A 15,801-nucleotide genomic window follows, 5' to 3' on the forward strand; every position below is an offset into this window, starting at 1 on the left:
AATTGAAAATGAATCTTGATGTGAATGGAATGGGAGAGGGAGCGGGAGATGGGAGGGGTGCGAGTGGGAGGGAAATTATGGGGGGGGAGCCATTGTAATCTATAAACTGTACTTTGGAAATTTATATTTACTAAATAAAAAAATAAAAAAAAATCCCTAGTGGCTGTAGGAAGCAAAGTCATTATGAACACCTGTTAGTAACGCCTTATGCATGGAAGCCTCTGATTGGAATGTTAGAAAACAAAATCCTTCTACTCTTGTAGGAAAATGGTGTCCAGTGTGGTACAGCTTTGGGTTATTAAATGCAAATTGGCCAAAGAAAACAAAGTCAGGAGGCTGGCAGGGTGAGGGGCTGGCGTTGTGGTATAGTGGGGAAAGCCGTTGCCCTTGACACCAGCATTCCATATGGGCACTGGTTCATGTCCCAGCTGCTCTACTTCCAATCCATCTCCCTCCTAATGGCCTGGGAAAGGCAGAAGAAGGTGACTCAAGTATTTGGGTCCCTGCCACCCATGTGGGAGACCTGGATGAAAAAAAAAGAAAAGAGAGTGAGAGGGACCATCATTTTGCAAGGTGAAGCAGTGGTTTCCATAGCTGATTCAGTATCAGCATTGCCAGTGAATTTAGTAAATGCAGATGTCAGCCTCCACTGAATTAGTGTCTCCGGGGTAAGGGTCTCCTAAATTTGCAGTTTGGATTTTCTTGGTTGTTTTTTTTTTTTTTTTTTTTTTTTTTTTTTTTTTTTTACAGAAAAGTTCAGGAACTGCCTAGTTGGTGCGTGAGAGGAATCTCTGCAAGATTTTTTCCAAGTGTGGTCTGTTTTCCAGTTGCATTTGAATTCTGAAGTAGGAGGATGATGGGGGAAGTGAGGAAGGGATTCATATTAAATACAGAAATTAAAATTCATATTGAAATACAGAAATTTAAAAAGAGAAAAAATGCAAGTGTGTATCAGTTTTGTGGCAAACACCGTGTTTTCTTCAATCTTTGCTGCAAATCATTGTCAAATAGTTAAGAATTATATACCAACATAGTTTTAATAATTTTTGTGACTACTTTAACATTTATGTGAGTGAAATTTAGCATCTTTTCATTTGATTAGTGTTTAAAATGCTTGCTGGACCGATGCTGTGGTGCAGTGGGGTTAAGCCCTGGCCTGCAGCACTGGCATCCCATGTGGGGGCACCGGTTCAAGTCCTGGCTGCTCCACTTCCGATCCAGTTCTCTGCTGTGTCCTGGGAGAGCAGTGGAAGATGGCCCCTGCACCCATGTGGGAGATCTGCAAGAAGCTCCTGGCGCCTGGCTTAGGATTGGCACAACTCCAGCAGTTGCATCCATTTGGGGGGTGAAGCAGAGATGGAAGCCCTCACGCTTTGTTTTTACCTCTCTGCGTAACTCTGTCTTTTAAATAAATAAAGTAAATCTTTTAAGAAAATAAATGCATGTTTATTTTCCTGCTCAACTGTGGCTTATTTTTTTACTTTTTATTTGTTGAATTCTTTATTGAGTAGAGCATTAAGCCTTTGACACTAATGTAAATTAAAAGTTTGTTATTTCAGGGGCAAGCATCGTGGTTTATCTGGTTAAACTGCCACCTGCCATGTCAACAGGATATGTAATTATGATACTGAGTTTCTAGTAAGTCTATACTGAACCATGAGAATGCATAGATCAGGAAAATTAAATTGAATCCCTATTTAGACTGTGTCTCTCTCCATGAGGGTAGCTATGTATCTGGGCCTAGTTCCCTCACTCTTTATAGCTTAGGTGTTATGTAAGGATACACTCTATTGCCTACAAAAGTCTTCCTTATTAAACATCTAATAAAAGATACTGGACCACAGAAAGAATATCCCTGGGAATTCAGCCTGGCACCTGAGGGTCATAAGACACTATTCTCTTCTAAGTAACTGTCAGAAGCCAATTTTTAAATGTTTGATTCTGTTTTCCTCATGTGTATGAGCAGCCTGAGAGAGAAATAGAGTCTGTTGAAGACATATTGGTATTATTTATTTATTTTTATAATTTAGAGTGCTCCCAGTAACCTGCCCTCAATGTGGGGCCATATATATTAACCCCAACAGAATCTCAAGAGACTATTCAGCAAAACCAGAGAAATAATAAATGGGCTCACATTTGCTGTGGCTATTTGCCCTCTACATTTCCAGATAAATGATGTCCAACCTCTGGGACCCTCTGTGAGCTGGTAAAGGTTAAGGGTCTTTTTTTTTTTCTGGGTGCCTGTCCTATTTATAACAGAGGCTGCCTCGTTCTAGAAGCAAAGCCTCCGGGGAGCGTCCGCAGTGCTTTCCGGGCAGCAAGCAGTTTTTCTGATGGCTCTTTAGGTCACACGCACCTCTGCCCAGCCTATCCTCAAGGTCAGTGGTTGACTGAGACCGTGACTTAGGATGTGTACCTGTCTGTCCTTCAGTGTGACCAGGCTTTCTGAGTGACAGCCTCTGTCCTCTAGCCATTGCTCAGTGGCCCTGTCAGACTTAGCATTCACTCCCCAGGTGTTCTTAAGGTCCTTGACTTGTCATACTGCTTCATCTCTGGGCACCCCAATTTCCTGAGCCTGGCCCCACAGGCCACTCTCCATGGCCAGCAAACATTTAGCACTGCACACTCTGCTGGTGATTAGTTTTGTGAGTTCAATGACCTTTCTTCAGCTCCATCACAATGAGAATGACGTGGACAAAGACTTTAATGCAGATGAGGATGACCACACACTGGCTTCCCAGGAATAATCCCTGTGTACTTCCTCACCCCAGTGTAATTATTAGTTATGATCCCTTTCCTTTTCAAAATGTCTGGTTTATTCCGACAGGGTCATAGTCAAAGTGGAAGTTCTCTCCTCCCTTCAGAGAAAAGTACCTCCTTTGATGGCCCCATTCTTTCCACTGGGAACTCACTCGCAGAGTTCTTCCATTTAGGTCTTCTTTTTTTTTTTCCAGGGTGTCTTGGCTTTCCATGCCTAAAATACTCTCATGGGCTCTTCAGCCAGATCTGAATGCCTTAAGGGCTGATTCTGAGGCCAGAGTGCTATTTAGGACATCTGCCATTCTATGAGTCTACTGTGTATCCTGCTTCCCATGTTGGATCGTTCTCTCCTTTTTGATTCTATCAGTTAGTATTAGCAGACACTAGACTTGTTTGTGTGATCCCTTTGACTCAGACCTCTCAGTGTGATCAATTGTGAACTGAAATTGATCACTTGGACTAGTGGGATGGCATTGGTACATGCCACCTTGATGGGATTGTATTGGAATCCCCTGGCACATTTCTAACTCCACCATTTGGGACAAGTCCAATTGAGCATGTCCCAAATTGTACATCTCATCCCTCTCTTATTCCCACTCTTATATTTAACAGGGATCACTTTGCAGTTAAAATTTAAACCCCTAAGAATAACTGTGTGTTAATTATAGAATTCAACCAATAGTACTAGAACAAAACAAAGAGAAAATACTAAATTGGATAAAGTATTACATTGTACATCAACAGTCAGGGCAAGAGCTGATCAAGTCACTGTTTCTCATAGTGTCCATTTCACTTCAACAGGTTTCCCCTTTGGTGCTCAGTTAGTTGTCGCCAAGCAGGGAGAACATATGATATTTGTCCCTTTGGGACTGGCTTAATTCACTCAGCACAATGTTTTCCAGATTCCTCCATCTTGTTGCAAATGACCAGATTTCGTTGTTTTTGACTGCTGTATAGTATTCTATGGAGTACATGTCCCATAATTTCTTTATCCAGTGGCAACTCATGACTGGAGCCTAGGGAGATTACTGACTCCATAAAGAAGAGTGTCAAATTGTTAAGTCAACAACAGGAGTCACTGTGTACTTACTTCTCATGTGGGCTCTGTCCTTAGTGTGTTGTCCAATGTGAAGTAATGCTATAACTAGTACTGAAACAGTCTTTTACACTTTGTGTTTCTGTGTGGGTGCAAACTGATGAAATCTTTCATTAATGTATACTGAATTGATCTTCTGTATATAAAGAGAATTGAAAATGAATCTTGATGTGAATGGAATGGGAGAGGGAGCGGGAGATGGGAGGGTTGCAAGTGGGAGGGAAATTTTGGGAGGGGGAAGCCATTGTAATCCATTAACTGTATTTTGAAAATTTATATTTACAAAAAAATCTTTTAAAAAATAAAAAAATGTCTGGTTTAAACAATGAAATTATATTCTCACTCCATATGCAAGGCTTTCTGTCTTGTGGTAATGGCCCTGCACTATTACAATACCCCAAGTGTCCAAAAGGCACAGAATTACACAACAAATTAAAAGCTGCCTTGGATTAAGGTTTGCATATTATGGACTTTTCGAAACAGAGCTGTTCCTAGCAAAGGCCTTGAAGCATCACAGGCATAAAGCAACGGAAGTTACCATGCTATTAAATCTGGTCACTGGTCATGTTACTTGGGTTAACGTGAGAGGTAAACCCATGGTGAGCCAGCCCCACACAGCACCTGTGAAAGGTCATTGCTCATTCCCTGTAGCACATGCTGAGCACAGTGTTAAAGGGAGTGGGGGCCCAGGACACACTTTCTATTTTCAAGGTGTTAAACTTCTCTGTCCACTTTGTATTTCATATTTTCTATGGCTCAATTCCTTTACTCATCAAGTCTATCCTTCAGCTTTAGATAAAGGGAGCACGTGTTAAAAGGAAAGATGATGCTGTTGCATGAAAGAAGGAACTGTGCGGTCTGGATGTAATAAATGTTTAGTAGCTGAAGCAGTCCCAGGAAAAGGAGGGGAGACAGCTCATGAAAAAAAAATACCTATCAGAGTATTACAAATGATAAATTTATACAAAGAGAAGGGGGATTTGGCATGAGGCAGATAAAAAAGGTGGACCTGAGAAGGTTTTTTCGGTTATCACTGATTTTTTAGAGGCTTTTTTTTCTAGTGGAGGTGACTGTGTTTCAAATGCTACAGGAATAGCGTTCTCCCATTTTGGGCCCAAAGGAAGTGTGTGCTCTCTGAGGCTGCTGGATTCCAGCTCTTGGAATGGTAAGCCTTGGAGCAATCACATGTGCTCTGCCAGGAATGCATTCCTGGAGATTTGTGGTCTCCCCATCTGGGCCGCAGGTGATGGATTAGATCAGGGAGGAGAAAAGGCCCCAGAGGGGATCCCAGACCCTGGGCTCAGCAGGGGATCTAGCAGGATTAACACAAAGTCTGTAGTCATCACCAGGCAGAGAAATTTTCAGCTCCCAACTGCAGCATGCTTGGGTCTAGTAATGGGGGCAGATGGTGTGGTCTAAGCGACAATGGAGGCACATATGCATTGGGAAAGGAAGTAGATCAGAAAACTTCCACGGCAGCAAAGGCCACAGGAGCCATGCACAAAAAACACAGGCAAGAGCAAGGATGAAGGACAAGGAGTTGTTCCTATAGAAAGAGGCATCTTTTGACATAAAATTAGCTGTGAAATACTTGGGGGAAGATCAGTTTGTGACCCCTTAAAGGCATAAGCACTTCAAAAAGTTGGTGGAAAATGGAACTAAGAGATAGCTTATTTGGTGCAAAAATTTTTAAATCTATGCCTAGTTTTTTCATAATATGTCTTTTCCAATGAACTTTTTGAAGACCTCTTGTAATATGAAATGGTTTGGAAATGAAGTACTTGCAGTGTTCTATACACTGAGTCAGAAGTGGCTGATTTAGAGAAAACTGCACTTTAAAAGATTGGGTTCAAGTCCTAGATCTACTCACAACTTCTTAAGTATGTTTGGACATGTTTCCATTTTGCTGCAGTTTCTTGAGTTAGAAGGATTAGAGTCTAGATCTGTGTTAATACGTTAGCCAAATATAGCTATTTAGATTTAACTGAACTAAATGTAAAAAATTCAGCTCCTTGTTCACTGTAGTTGCTTTTTACGTGGTTAATTGTTGCATGTGGTTGGTGGCTACCATACTGGGCAGGGCAAATACAGAACATTTCCATCTTCACAGATAACTCTTCTGAACGATGTGGAGATTTTGGCTCTGATTTTCTCTGAGTCAGTTTGGGAACTGTGAAGTAGTTACCATGTTTTGGGGATTATACAAGATGTCATTTCTGCCTATCTTAAGATCCCTCTTTGGAAATATTTACAATGAAGCCCCTGCTTGGTCTAGAGACTTTCTTGGACTTAACCACTTTGAGCTCTTTTGCACAATTCTTCTATGCACTTCTGCCTTCACAAGAGTCAGATCTGCATTGCAATATGAAAACTTTCCTGCCTACTGCTTCTTCCTCTCCATTCTCTGTACTTCAATCATCATCTCGGTGCCTTCCTTTTGGAGGACCTGAACTGACATATGATAGAATGTCCTTCATGGCAATAGGACTGCAAAAGAGTATGACCCCTAGTCATGCTCTGAAGCTATCCATGGCTTTCTTCCCAGCTATGGGATTCCTAGAGACATCCTGTGAATGATTTATGGACTTTTACTTTTCTAGACTCTGCCTTCCGGGACCTCTGACTGTGTCTCTTGGAGCAGATTCTATAGTCCATAGTTCATGTATCATGCCTTACCACTGCCTTGAACTTGATGATTTTGGCTACACTTTTGTTACAATGTCTACCTTTTCCCAGGCTGAAGATCTTGAGTCTCCTGTCTCCTTCATTCATGGCCTCAACCACCTGGCTCATTCCTAGCCTTGGGTTTTTTAATTCCAGCTTGGCAAATAAGTTGGCATCTTCTTGCTGGGAAACGAAAGTCCATGTAAGAAAGTGTGATATTGTAACAGGAAGCCAGAAATACCCTGCCTGGGAATCCATCTTCTGTTGCTTTTCTTTACGCTATTAGCAGGGAGCTGGATCAGAAATGGAAGATCTGGGGCATGAACCAGCAACCATATGGAGTGCTGGGTGAGCATGCAGCAGTTTTACCTGCTACACCACAACTAAAGCTCTCTAACATTTATTTTTAAAAGTATTTATTTGCATTCTTTTTATTTGAAAGGCAGACACATGGGTGTGCACACACATGCATGCGTGTGTGCACACATGCACAAAAACACACACATGGAGAAAGAGAGAGTGAAGGAGAGAGGGATGGAGAGAACACTTCCCATTAGCTGGTTAAGTCCCCAACTTTCCACAATATCCAGGGCTGGGCCAGGAAGAATCCAGGAGTGTAGAACTTAATCTGAGACTCCCACACCACACTGGTGACAGGGACTTATGAGCTATCATTTGCTATCACTATTGGTGCAAATTTTTCAAAACCTTAATTGGAAGTGGAGTAGCCAAGACTTGAACCAGGCACTCTGATATAGATACAGGTGTGCTAAGTGGTAATTTAACCATTCCTTTTAATATTTAAAGAGTTTTTGTGCCATGTACCTTCTGTGCTAGCTGAGGATGGAACCATGAATTAATAGAGCCCCTAGAGATGGGATGGTTGTGGGTGGGAGGGAGGTTATGGTGGGGGGAGAAGCCGCTATAATTCAAAAGCTGTACTTTGGAAATTTATATCTATTAAATAAAAGTTAAAAAAAAGTAGAGCCCCTACTCCTGAAGGTATGACCTAGGATGCACACTCAGGAACCAGATCAGAGGCAGGAAACCAGTGATATATTTGGAAGATAACATCTTCATCAAACTCTAGACAAGAAAAGCTGAGACCTTGGAGATGGCTACTCCAACCATCCTATCTCAGATAGCTTTGGGGTTTAGACTTGAGGCTGAGCAGATCCTCCTTGGAGAAAGAAGAGGGGCAGAAGCTGGGATCTAGGAAATGTGCAACACTAGATGCTCCACAGAGGCTAACAGGTTTCAGGCTACTACAAACTCTGAGTGACATGCAAGCTATTTGAGAACTCATGCAGGGGTGGAACTGGGCATCTGATTAGAATTCATCATTCCAGAATAGCTGCTAGTTGCAAGATTTGTCAATTGATTTGCAGAAATATCCAGGAGTCTTCAAGATAAATAACCTATACTTTAGACAGAAGTATAGGTATATAGATATTGTTGCCTGTAACAGAGACCGATGATCATAGAAGTGTATGGATGACAGAGGTTTAATTCTCGGCCATATAAATGTCCTCGCTGCTATAGTGTCTCTGATTTACGTTGTCATGAAGGATGGATTCAGACGCTTTCTTGCTGCTTGGCACCCCAAGGTCTTACTCTCAACCACATGGCTCAGTACTACTACCATATCTGGGTTCTAACTAGAATGAAAGAGACAAGTGAAGAGTTGAGAGTGTCTTTCTCTTAATAGGAAGATCCTGGGTGTTACACTCCTGTTATCACCTATGCTCAGATCCCACTGCCCACAATTTGCTCTCAGGGTCCCTGGAAGCAGCCATGTGGCAAGGCAAAGACAATGGACAGCAGGGGACAGTTTCTTCCAGTCACAGGCACATGTATTCTGAGTTTAGAGAGTGTGGTCCACTTCCAGCACTGCACAAGGTGGGGCTTCTAAGCCTTCTTTTTGCCAACACCATCCCTCTGACTTATCTCTGCAGTGTATTGTTTTTTCACCCTGGATTGTAGCTCTGTGTTTATTTGTATTTGTGAGATTCTTGCCAGGCAGAACCTATCCATATCTGTTATGTGTCCAGCCTGGCACAAAGTAGAGGATTGAAACCCAGGGAGTCTGGCTCAGTAAATGGTTGGTGAAGGGATAAAATCCTCTAGAAATTAAATGTTACAAAATCCCTGTGGGAAAAGAAACATTCAGCAAAAGATCTACCCCCTCTCCTTTTCCTGCTAGAACAGACTGGGTTCATATTTATATTGCAATTTTTTAGACATGGTTAAAATCTGTTTATATTAGGTATGATTTACTGAAAGAATGGATAAATAGGAGGGGAAGTTAGGGATTTGGTATCCCCAGATGCAAAGGTCACCGTGAATGTCATCCATAGGCCTCTGTAAGCTGGTAGCTTCACTCCTCTTGTCTGTGTGTAGGAGTTGGGCAACCTTTCCCAACTTGATCATACCAAGTGGAAATAACATCCCTTCCATCCCCCTGCCACATCAAAGGGGCACTGGGAGCAGGGAGGAGTGTTATTGTGGCTTTTCACTTCAGGAAGCAAGCATAATGATGCTATTCATGGCATTAACTGCAAAAAACTATCATTAAGTCTTTGAATGTCTTATAATCATGGGGAAGAGAACTAATACTTTGGAGTTCCAAATATGCTTGGCACTTTGCAACCACTGTCTCTTTTAATCTTCCCAATATTCAATGAGAAAGGTAATTTGACCCCTATTTTACAGTTGGGAGTCATCTCAGATAAAATAATGTGCCCTAAGCGGTGCTGGGGTTGAAACTGGGATTTTCCTGTCCAAGGTCTCAGCTCTTTCCACAATGTCAGGTGTCTGTCCTTTACAGAAGGGTCCTTCAAAAGTTTGTGGACAATGGAATTACAAGTAAGGGCTTATTCTGGTGAAGAAAAAAAATTTTCATAGTATGTGGAAAATGCATTTTGGAAAACAACTATCCATAGTTTTTGGAATTGTTTTTGCAACGAAATGAACTCATTAACTTTTTTTGTTATTGTTGAGAAAGAAGAAGACAAAAGAGGGTGTGAAAGAGAGAGAGAGAGAGAGAGAGAGAGAGAAACTCATCCACTGATTCATTGTCCAAATACCCACATCAGCCAGGGCTGGACTAGACCAAAACTGGGAGCTAAGAATTCTATCCAGGTCTCCTAAGAGGATGACAGGAACCCAATTAGTTGAACCATCACTTCAGATTTCTCAGAGTTTGCATTCACAGGAAGCTTGAGTCAGGAGCCAGAGGCTGCTATTTAACTGAGCACTCTGATATGGCACATGGGCATCTTAACAGGTACCTTAACCATGAGGACAAATCCCCTCCTTGTAAACTTATATTTTTAATTTCATTTTCCACAAATTTTAAGTGCTCTTGTATCTCTAGAGTATTTTATAATGCACGTGTCTTTGAAGGCATTATGTTATCCTATTTTTCATATATTTTGTATCTCTATATCGAGATTTATGTATCAGTAGTTTTGTTTTCTCTCTGACTTTTATAGGATACCTTTCATAGGAAGTGGTCTTCTGAGTGTGTGTCTTAGAATGTTAGTTTGGTAAAGCTCTATTGGCTTTGTTTTCAGTTGGATGCCTTCATGTAGTCTCCTTGTAGCTTCTTTGGCTTTCAGCTATTTCCTTGAGCACGGTGCAGGAAGTGGAGGGGTAGGGAGCCTTTCTGACTCTAAGGGCCACACTAGGGAAGGGAAGCCAGGTACTTTAGTGATCCATGTGGGTGTGGTACACACAGAAGTTGAGATGGGTCCACTATGTGGCCATTCTGGCAGCTGGGGTGGTGGTACCAGAAATGTGTGGTGAATTTTTCTCAGCAGTGTTGGTGGCAGGTGTAGAGTATGTGTTCCAGTCAATTTAAGCATGGGTGGTGGGTGGGGTGGTAATGGTAGCTGGTGGTGGAGGGTTGTGTAGAGGAGAGTGGATTAGCCACAGAAGCAGCCTTGAGGAGCATGTAGCATGGATCATATGCTTTTGGACCCAGCAGTAGTTCAGACAACCACATCTATGTCTCAGGATAGCCTGTAGTCTGGAATTTGCACCCGCAGGCCCAGCCACAGCAAGGATCAGTGGTGGACTTGCAATGTGGCTCTGTCCTTAACTCATCCCATACAGCAGCAGCCTGAGTTGGGAGGAGACAATGCAAGAAGCTTTTCTGAAATGAAGGTATAGGAAACAATCCAGGAAGTTCCTCTACCTTATCTCTGACACTGTGACTGGAGTATCTCTCCTGTCACATCTTTGTCAATAGGTTCCACTGGGACACTCCCATTCACTTTTTTAAAAAAGATTTATTTATTTATTTGAAAGTCAGAGTTACACAGAGAGAGGAGAAGCAGAGAGAGAGAGGTCTTCTGTCTGCTGGTTCACTCCCCAGGTGGCTACAACAGCTGGAGCTGCGCCAATCTGAAGCCAGGAGCCAGGAGCTTCTTCCAGGTCTCCTATGTGGGTGCAGGGGTCCAAGGACTTGGACCATATTCTACTGCTTTCCCAAGCCATAGCAGAGAGCTAGATCAGAAGAGGGAACTAGAACTGGGACTAGAACTGGCACCCAAATAGGATGCTGGCACCCATATAGGATGTGGCCAAGGCATTAACCCACTGCGCCACAGTGCTGGCCCCTCCCATTCACTCTTTGACCTGTTGTTATGGGGAGCACTCTCCTAGCCAAGGAACTGAGATCATTGTTCTCTATGTACTATATTCTACTGTCTATGTCACTATCTCAGGTTTCTGTGTCTTACAGGGTTCTCTTGCTGGGTTCTAGTGTCACTCACTAAAAAGGCATCTATTTTTCATGTTCTTTGTGGATAAGGAGGTGAGCACTGTTGGTACTTACGTTGAGCCATCTTGCCAGTCTCCCCCATGAAATGCTTTCATATCACCAATTGTTTCAGCCTTGATTATGATCTTGGGCATGTGAGAGACAGATTTTTGTCCTCATTTTGTGGATGATGAAGAGAAATTCACAGATACTAACTGACTTGCTACATGTCCCATTGCTATTAAATGACAGCCAGAATCAGGTTGCTAATTTAAGAGTACTATTCCCATGTCCATCCCGCACCTTATAGAGAGGTTATATAATTGTTGGAAGTAGAGAAAGAAAGTGATTTCCTAAAGACATCACATGTTGTCACAATGGAATTCAGATAAGGTTATCAATTCATTCTTACTTCTTTGACTTTTTTGGGTTAGGTCCTGTGTCCTGTGGTTACTCACAGCCCTGGGAAAACTGGATCATTGATCCCCTTAGCCAGGTAAAATTTCTTGAAACTCATAACTTTCTTTGACAGTGTAATAACAATACAGCATCATAGCAACACAAGATTTCTGAACAATAATGTGATCATCATTGGTTCAAAATAGTTTATTTAAGAAAAAAACAGTTAATTCCAGTATCTCAGAGCTCAAGAACTTGACCTTGGCTCAGCTTTATCACATGATTGTGCTTCTGTACCAACTATCCTCATCTCAGAGCCAAGCCTACTTTGCCCTGTGGATTTAACCATCATCAGTTCTCAAAGTTCATTGTCCATAGAATCATGTAGATTGCTAAAACACTGATTGTTTAGGCACCAGAGACTAATTCAGTGGGTTTGGGGTGGGGCCGTGAACTTGAACCTTCAGCAATATCCCAGGTGATGCTGTTGCTACAGGTTTGTGGACCATACTTTGGGTAGCACTTGGTCAGTTCAGTGGTCCCTAACCTGGGAGTACAAGGCAAACCACTGGCTTGTGGGAAGAACCCAGAGCTTTTATGTATATATTTATAAACTTATTTTTGTGACTTAAATTTGTGTAGTATGGGCAAGTATTTATGTTAAAGAAATATGAGCATATGTAATTGGGATGTATGTCACAAAGAGTTGGACAGAAGTGAGAAATTGGCTTTACTTCCACAAGGCAGCTTGCATCTTCTATGTCAGTCACCTCCATGCATCTGAACCTGAATGGTGGGTGATTACATTGGACAGGATTGATAGAAGTTTTTCTGGGATCCATTCTATGGGCAAGTAGTTTTCAAAGTGTGATTCTGAAGTTTTAACATTAGCATCACCTAGAAACTGGCCAGAATGCAAATGATCACACCTTGCCTCAGACATATTGAATCAAACACTCCCTGGGGTGGCAGGGTTGAGCTCAGCATTCTGGTTTAATGGTTCCTCCTGGAGATTCTCCGGCAGGTGTAGGTGAGAAACACTTCTTTGATGGGAAGTCTTTAAGGAAATGTAGACTAAGTGATTTAACAATGGGCTGATCTTATAGAACCACTGTTTCTGACTTTTTAACCTGTAGTCAAATTTCTCATGAAGCCTGAGTTCCCTGAGAAAATGAATTTCTGGCTACTTTGTTTTGTGTTTAACTTTGCAGCCCTGAGAAACTACTTTCAGTTTGCTAATTGTGTCCTGTTTGCTCTCCCCTCTAGTATTGTGTTGCCCAAATTAAATACAAAATTCAGATAAATAACAAATACATTGTTAAGGGACTATGTGCTATACAATCTTTGGGATATACTTAGTTAAAAAGTAGTCCGTGTTCATCAGAAATTCAGATTAAACTCCACTCTCATTTTTCTTCTCTACCTAGATGCATCTCTCCCTGGAGCATCAATCCTTCCGCTCTTCCAGACTCAACATCACCTGTGGGAGTCTCTCAGACACCTCAGGCTAAGACTGGTCTCTGTGCATTCCTGTGCTCTACACGTTACTGAAATCGTTTAATTACTTGGCAGTGTTTCCCACTAGACTGACGTTTTCTAAGAGCCAGGGCTGGATTTATTGGATCTTATTGATCACAGTTTCCTCAGTGCCTAGAACCAACTTGTGAGCATTCATTCAAATATTGGCTTAATAAATAAATAAATGGTCTTTTGCGAACCTTGGATTTCCAGAAGCAGTAGATGCTGGTGGCATCCCTGAAGCTGCCTGCAGCCCCTTCCCTACTGCCTGCTGCTGTGCTTCTGGCTAGCTTGTGCAGACCATGGCAAGGACAGAATTAGCTTGCCGTGGCAGTGTTAGCTGCCTATAGAGCCTGAGAGTGACACCAGCCCTCCTGTGTACTTGCAGTGTGATCTTACCAAAATCTCAGCTGGATCTGTAAAAATGGGAGATTCCTAATAATACTATGATTGTGAAAAACCAATGAGATAATGGGTGAGCATGGGGTTTTGCACATTATAAACAGCTATGAAAATAATATTTGATGTTTAATTTTGAGCTCTGACTTTATGGCTTACAGGGTTTATTCATTCCCTTCACTGTTCATCGCTGATCCATTTTGACTTGCATTTTCTCCTTGTAATAACAATAGATACTATTTATTATGGTGTGCTTGGCTCTCTGTTATTGCAATGCACACATTATATTTAATCTCTACCAGCAAAGCAGACATTCCACTTTTACACATAAGGAAATTGGAGCCAAAGCATTTACACACTTTTTCTAGCAAATAGCAGGGCTTGGATTTAAACTCACGGCTGTCTGTTTACAAAATTTTCACCATTTAAATCACAGCACATTAAATCCTGACTCTGGTTTCATGGTTAGAGAGTTGACCTTTGCTTGTCCCTTCAGGGGCCCCAACTCCCTTAGGGTGGCTTTTCTTGCCCCTGGCCCTGTTCTCTAGTGTGGACACAGCTGCAAGGGGCTAGCAATATCCATCTACAGTCAGCTGATGCTGGAGGCACAGGAGAGAGTCTGTAAATATCACTGCTTCACCCCAAAGCAGTCACGTTCTGCCCCAAATCCCATATGAAAGTCTAGCATTTAGAAACTATGCCTTTCTATTTTCAGCACAGCTCATGTAGGTGGCCTTTGGAGTCTGTCCTATGAATCTTGGGCTTTCTTATGTTATATTCTGTGAAGTGGTGAATCGTGTGCTGCAGTCACTGTTGGTTATTCACCCAGAAGCCATTACCTTTTTTCTCCTTAAAGTAAGAGCCTAGTTTTGTTTAGCTGCCTACCTCTTTCCCATGGGATCCAGAAGCAACCCTGTCCTAACTCTAGGAATAAATCATGAGCATCTATTCATGGCAACTCCATTCCTGTTTCCAGTCACTGGTTTATGGATGGGTAAATTGCACAAGCATGACTAATGGACTAAGAGGATACCTCTCTTGAGGGCATCTGGGAAAAGTTCCCTTGCCGATAAGGAGACATACAAGAAGACAGGTCATTATTTCCTCATCTTCCTCTTCTTCCTTTCTTGTACTACATGTGGATTCTTGGAACTTGGACAGCAGTCTTGTATATATGAAAAGTGTAAGCTTATTAGAACCCCAATATCCTTGCAATGGAAAGAAGCTGAGATTTTATACTGCCACTGTATAAACCATTCTTGAAGAAGTCTTACCTTCAATTTGCTGTTTGAGATAATAACAGCTGCAAGTCATGTTTTTGATTAGGATTTGTTTTTCTAGTATTTGCAGCTGATAGTATTGATAGTACATTTCAACTATCTATTCCTTTCTGTGTCTCCACGTTGGACTACATTGGACTATGAACTCCTGGAAAGTATGAATTTACTGTAATTGACACATACTCATCACATTTTGACTGAATGAATGAGAGCTCGGCTGGAAAAACTTCCATGGATGTGGAAAAGAGGCAGGTTGAAATCAAAACATGTGGAGGTATTGTGTGTAGAGTGCTAAAGTTTTGCTGGGTAACCATCACATGGAATTGAAGCAGAATCCAGGAATATCAGAGGAAGAACTAGTCCTGGACATAACCAACTCACATTTTCATAAAATGATGAGGAAATGAGCTCTAAGGAAGGCATGTAACTTGTCCAAGCCATCTGTATATTACTTGGCTTTATTCTCTTAAGCCAGCCTGAGCTTTAACTTGCTATGTAACTGGAACCCATCACATACTCTCTAAGCTGTTTTCCAACATAAGTAAAAAAATGGCAATAATTTGTTTGCTCAATTTCAGATCTTCGGTAAAAGAGATTCTATGATGGAAGTAGAAGAGTTTTATGAGTTGCTCTGTCACAAGAAAATTTGTTTTGCTATTATAGTAGATGCTAAAAATGATGGTTCCTAAATAAACAAATAGAGAATAGGCATTGTATTTTAGTTCTAGCTTTTTGAAATATTGTCATATATTTATATTCAGGTGAAATGAGGGAAGGAACTATAACCAGGGTGCTAACATGCTTTGATGGTGGAGTTGTATGCATCACAAAAAGAAGAGATTCAAATACAGATTCAAATATTCAAATAAAGAAAGTGTCAGAATTCAAAGTTGCTAGTTTATGTGAAACACTGTATTGGA

At 41.6% G+C, this 15,801-nt stretch overlaps 1 long non-coding RNA gene across 2 annotated transcripts in view; it reads left to right on the top strand.

Moving 5' to 3' along the window:
- The window catches only part of LOC103350167 (uncharacterized), a 66,149-nt gene extending 50,557 nt beyond the window's left edge, over positions 1–15,592 (top strand). Inside the window, exons 1-3 of one of the 2 annotated variants that reach the window (XR_007924045.2) lie at positions 11,259–11,339; positions 11,720–11,781; positions 13,112–15,592. This is a non-coding gene — a long non-coding RNA (uncharacterized lncRNA). Of the gene's footprint in view, positions 1–11,258; positions 11,340–11,719; positions 11,782–13,111 lie in introns of those variants that run through there. The other variant, XR_011390682.1, reaches the window with a different exon arrangement.
- Positions 15,593–15,801: the final 209 nt, after the last annotated feature.

Source organism: Oryctolagus cuniculus, chromosome 7, assembly GCF_964237555.1.
Source record: "Oryctolagus cuniculus chromosome 7, mOryCun1.1, whole genome shotgun sequence".
NCBI classification, from domain to species: Eukaryota; Metazoa; Chordata; class Mammalia; order Lagomorpha; family Leporidae; genus Oryctolagus; species Oryctolagus cuniculus.